Below are 5,993 nucleotides of genomic sequence, written 5' to 3'. Positions count from 1 at the left end.
TTATAGCTCTACCTGGAGTAGATCTTTGTTATGTAAAATAGACTTGCCTAGGCCAGAGTAATGGCCCATTAGCAAAGGTGGGGGGGCTGAGTTTCTGCCTATCTTGAGTTTCTACTTTTCTTTTTAGGGGAAATATTCTTCCTTTTTAATATATCCTAAAATATTTCACTTTCCTAGGAGAGGAGTGGGTTTTAACTTCCAACAATGAAAAACTGTATCTTTCTTGTTTGTTGGACCCTATGCTGATAAGACTGTAAATTGTTGGGTGAAAAAAGAGATCCCTTCTGTTATCTTAGTCCTCAGCTTACAGCCACAATCAAGTCCAATCAAAGCACAATATTGTTTTATGTCTTTTGCAGTAATAGCTGATAGGCAAGGATGAAAAGACAACAGAGTTTGACCATTTTCTTTGGCAAGAAACCAAGAATGGAACAATCAGAATCAGACACAACAGATCCACAACCATCAGGGTCACAAGCAGCACTGCCACCAATTGAATGTGGAGAAAGCAGCAAGTCAATCTCCGAAACTGAAAGCCTTCCTGATCTTCCAGACTGCTGGACATTGCAGCAATAGAGAAGTTTTCAAGAGAAGTATGCGGGACTGGAAATTTTGAAGAAAAAATTAGGTTGTAAGTACTGCGCATGACTTTGCAGTAGAGAAAGGTGTTCATGTGTCCAAGGAGTGGAAACATTACAAGACTGATGCATCAGGGACAACTAAAGTTCAGCAAGCTTCTCTGAGGAAAAAAATGAAAGAACATTTTACATCTAAAGCTCACACAATTTTCAGTGATAACTTAAAACAAAGGGAGCAGGATGCTATAACGAAATCAGTTGATAAGATGTCTGACAAATATTTAGCTACTACCTGTAGAGTATTTTTGACAGTTTACAGTCTGGCACAAAGATGTAAACCATTTTCAGACATAGAAGGACAGGTAGAATTGCAAACTGTTATGGGTGTAGATCTCGGAGTAGGATTACATTCATGGCCAACTGCAGTGAAAATAGTTGATTTCATTACAAAAGAAATTAAAACCAAAATGTTTAATAGCATTATTGAACAGAACCTGAAAATATGTTTAATTATTGATGAAGCCTCAATGCTATCATGCAAACCAGTTGTGATAGTTTTAGTAAAAGTTGAGGATTCAGATAACCCACCAACAATTTTTGTTGAGCTTGTTGAATTGGAAAAACAAGATGCAGAAACAATATGTTCTTCAGTTTTGAAAAGTTTACATAATGTTGGGTTTACTACAGACTATTTGCAAAACAAATTTAATAGCATTTTACTGTGATGGTGCCAGTGTTACGCTTGGAAGAAAATCTGGAGTGAGCACAAGAATAGCAAAAGACTTCCCTAACATCATAATATGGCACTGCTTGCACCATTGCCTCCAACGTGTTTTAGACGATTCCATAAAGGACATTAAGCAACTAAATCATTTCAAAATATTTCTTGACAAGATACACGGTATTTTCCATAAATCCTGTAAGAGCCAAAATGAACTGTTTGAAATATCCGAACAACTTGGAATTGAAATTGTAAAGATTGATAGAGTTTTGGGACCAAGATGGGCTGCCTGTAGTTTAAGGTCAACCTTAGCTGTGTGGCATGCTTATCCAGTGCTACATCAGTACTTTCATGCAAATGAAAAATACTCCGGTATGGCTGTCCGTCTTGAAAACATATGTTTTTAAAATGATTTGGCATTGATGATCGATATTCTCAGTGAAATATCTCTTCTGTCAAATGCACTGCAAGGAAGAAATACTGACATCATAAAGGCCAAAAAACTTGTGCTGAGATCAATTAAAGCATTTGAAGTGCTCAGACAGAGAAAGGGTCCATACGAAAACAAGGTTGATAGATTAATTACTTCAGAAACCTTCAAAAATATAAAATTTGTACAAAATAATCGATTTGTTGGACTTCATCGGGAAAGACTTTTGGAAAGTATAATAATAAACTTGAAGAAAAGACTAATGGATTGTCAACATTTAAAAACAGGTAGCCAATTACAAGACACCACAAATAAATTACAATTTCTCCATTTTTTAGAGCCAGATTACTGGAAAATTGAAGAAGTTGTAGTTCCATGGCCAGAAGCTGAAGAACAATTGTTTACCTTTAATGAAATCTTTAATTACAAAATTAATATCAATGATTATAGAGATTTCATAGAAAACGTTTTAAAAGATTCAAAGAACTATGCAATTCCCAACAGTATTTTAAAAAGCTAAAGATATTGTCAGAACAATTGCTGTAAGTTCAGCAGAAGCAGAAAGGGGTTTCTCAAAAATGAACCCCATATGTTCAGAACAGAGAAGTCGGCTAACTGTTTCTAACATAACCAATCTGATGACCATGAGTGTTCTGTTGTGGAACAAAGACGGACTCGAGACTGGAGTTGAATTCAGTTCTTTATTAAGCATCAGTAACTTCAACTAACTTCAACTAAACTTGAGCCATGGCAGCCTCTTTTATAGTGGCTGCTCAAGGCTCGTGGCCAATGGCATCGTTTTAAACTTCCCGCTGTTGGCGGACCAATTGCAACAGTTGTTAAACCGCCAATCGCTAGGCGGCAGTGGTCGTCCAATCAGAATGTGGTATTACGAGTATGCAAATGTCTATATACAACACCCTTCCCCTCTTGGTTCGGTCCAATGCTACGTTACGTAGTCCTGTAAGTAGGTGGGGCTTTTGCGGTTCCTACTTGACCTGCGCAGCTCAGTCTCTGTGTTGACTTCGGTCAGTTCGGACGGGATCGCTGTCTCTTCTGTCCTTCTCTCTGGAACCTCCTGGAAGGGTGAGTCAGCCATGCCGCTCCTGCCTAGTTTTTTTCCGGCCAGTTGAGTCGGCTTTGCTGCTCCCTCCTGGCTTACCTGGGCAGGTTGAGTCGGCTCAGCTGCTTCTTCCCTGGGTGTCTTCCAGCTCCTTTCTTCCGAACTCGCCTTCCGGTAAGTAGTTTTTATTTTTTGTTGGGCTTTCCGGAATGGGTTGGTGATTTGTTTTTTGTCTTGTTAATGGAGGCTCTTCCCTTTCTTTATTATTTGATGGTTCCCCCCCCCCCCTCTGGTTTTGTTATTGTTTATTGGATTTTGTGTGTGTGCATGTTCTGTGCTTCAGGACGTGTTGGTGATCCGTTCGATAGTTCGAGACCGTAGTTGGTCAATGTGCCTCTTCCAGGTTCTGCCATCCATCATTTCCAACCGGTATGACTGGGGCCCTGTTATTTGTGTTATTGTGGTTGGCAGCCACAATGGGTCTCCAGTAAGATTTTTTGCGTATACCAGGTCACCTGGTATAAATGTGTGGTACTTAATGGAGGAGTCTGGTGGCTTTTCAGGGTTGTAGGTGGGGTGCAACCTATCTAAATATGTCCGCAATTTTCTGCCCATTAAAAGTTCAGCTGGACTCTTGTTCATTGATGTGCTCGGCATTATATGTTGGATTGTGAGCGTTGTATTGATTTTGTCTTGAATGTCACCTGTGTCAATTTTCTCCAATGCCTCTTTCATATATCTAATCATGCGTTCCTCCCTTCTGTTTGAAGCCGGGTGAGCTGGCGCTGTCAGGGCATGTCGTATGCCCTGTTCTGCGAGGAATTGTTCAAAAGCTAAGGCTGTGAACTGGGGGCCATTGTCCGAAACTAGCAAATCCGGCAACCCATGCATGGCAAAAAGTTTTCTTAGTTGTTTGGTGATGGCTTCAGTTGTTGTGGAATTCATGACACTGACCTCAAACCAGTTTGAGTAGGCATCGAGAACAATTAAAAATGTATATCCTTTTGTGGGTCTGACGAAATCGGGATCCTCGACCAGGGGCGTCTTGGTGTCTCCCAGTTGAGGACCGGTGCTAGTGGGGAGTAGGACTTCTGGCATTTATTGCATGTTGTCACCCATGTTTCAATGTCTCTGTCCATCCCTGGCCACCAGATGTAGCTTCTGGCCAGGGACTTCATCTTTACCATACCCGGGTGTCCTTCATGCAACATGCCCAGCACTTCTTCCTGTAGTTTTTTTGGAACAACAACTCTATCCCCCCAAAGTATACATCCTTTCTCAATTGATAGCTCAGTTTGCCAGGTTCTGAAGGGTTTAAAAGTTTCATTCTTATCATTTTCTGGCCAGCCGCTTCCTACCCAGTTCAGGATCTGAGCCATCAATGCGTCTTTTGCGGTTTCCTTTGCGATGTCTGATGCGGTGATATGCAGATTTGGTAATGTTTCAATTTGGAGTGTTGACATGGTAGGCACTGGGTCGGTCACCTGGTAGAGGTGAGCAGCTCAGTGCGTCGGCATGGGGTATTGCTTTTCCTGGTCGGTGGACAAGTTTATAGTTGTAGGCTGCAAGGAATTCTGACCACCGTGTCATCCTTGGTGATAGGATGTTGGAGGTGGCTCTGTTTCCCGCCAGAATTCCCAACAGTGGCTTGTGGTCAGTAATTAAGGAAAATGTCCTCCATAAAGGTATTCGTGAAACCATTTGACCCCCGATAGGGTGGCTAAGGCTTCTCTATCTAGTTGGCTGTAGTTTCTTTCGGCTTTTGACAGCATTTTAGAGTAAAAGGTGATCGGTGCCTCTCTGCCATCGGGTAGTGTGTGGCTGAGTATGGCACCCACACTGAATGGTGATGCATCACAGGTGACAGTCAGTGGTAACATGTCGCTGTATTGGATTAATACAGATTTGGACATTATTAGGTCTTTAATTCCCTGGAATGCGGCTTCTTCTCATTGGCCCAGGTCCAAGTGGCTTTTTTATCAAGTAGTCTGTGCAGTGGTTCTGCTATTGTTGCCTTCTGTGGCAAAAAGACATTGTAAAACTTAATGAGTCCCAAAAATGCCTGTAAGTCTGTTTTATTTTTGAGTCTGGGTGCTTCTTTTATGGCTCTTATTTTTTTTCCGGTGGGTTGGATTCCTGCTTCATCAATAAGGTATCCCAGGAACTCGACCCGATTTGTAACAAGTTGGCATTTTTCTTTTTTGACTTTGAGTCCTGCTTCTCTAAATCTTTGCAAGACTTCTCTTAGCCGGTCTTTTAGTTGCTTTTTATTTCTGGCAGATACCAATACATCATCAAAATAAGGGACCACCCCTTTTAGTCCTTGTAGGAGGCACTCCATTAAGCTTTGGAAAATGCCTGGGGCCACGCTGACACCAAATTGCAGCCTGTTGCATTTGAATGCCCCCCGTGCGTTACAATAGTCTGTGCCTCTGCCGTCTCAGGATCAACTGGCAATTGTTGATGTGCTTGCGCGAGATCGAGCTTTGCAAAAAATTTTCCTCCCCCTAACGAGTGCAAAAGGTGCTGAACTACTGGAACAGGGTATGAGCTCTGCTGTAATGCATGCTTTAGGGTGGCCTTATAGTAACCACAGATGCGCACAGACCCATCTGGTTTCACAGGGGTTACAATCGGAGTTTCCCATCTTGCATGGTCGATTGGCTCTAGTACCCCTTGTGCGATGAGTTCGTTCAGTTGCTCATCAATTTTTGGCTTTAAGGCAAAGGGGACATGTCTGGCTTTTAACCGGATGGGGGCTATGTTCGGGTTCAGACTAAATGATATAGGGGTCCCACGGTACTTGCCTAGCGTCCCATTGAATACTTCCTGGAACTCCTTCATCAGGCCTTCTTCCCAGTCCATCTCAGAGATGCTGTTGATTCCTGTCACCTCGATTCCTAAGGGTGCAAACCATTCTAAACCAAGCAGGCTGGGGCGATCTCGGTTGATGATTGTCAATGGAAGGACCTCAGTATGTCTTTTGAAATTTATTTTGAAATGTCCCAATCCAATTACCGAAATCTTGTTCCCCTGGTAATCTTTTAACGTCAAGCTTTGCTCTTCGAGTTCTTTTCTTTGGATGTCGGGTATCAGGTTTTTATTGTGTTCCATGATATCATTGACAGATATGAGCCGGAGTCCACCCCCATCTCGCATGGTTGCCCTTCTATTTTAACGTTTATGGGAACCTTTTTTGCA

At 42.1% G+C, this 5,993-nt stretch overlaps 1 pseudogene; it reads left to right on the top strand.

Annotated features, from left to right (window-relative positions):
- Window positions 1–314: 314 nt before the first annotated feature.
- On the top strand, window positions 315–2,970 carry LOC148126944 (E3 SUMO-protein ligase KIAA1586 pseudogene; annotated as a pseudogene).
- Window positions 2,971–5,993: the final 3,023 nt, after the last annotated feature.

This window comes from Pseudonaja textilis, chromosome 2 (genome assembly GCF_049901715.1).
Source record: "Pseudonaja textilis isolate UNSWEBS1 chromosome 2, rPseTex1.2, whole genome shotgun sequence".
Classification (NCBI taxonomy): domain Eukaryota; kingdom Metazoa; phylum Chordata; class Lepidosauria; order Squamata; family Elapidae; genus Pseudonaja; species Pseudonaja textilis.
The sequence above is the reverse complement of the archived record's forward strand: the minus strand, read 5'-3'. Positions and strand labels throughout refer to the sequence as shown.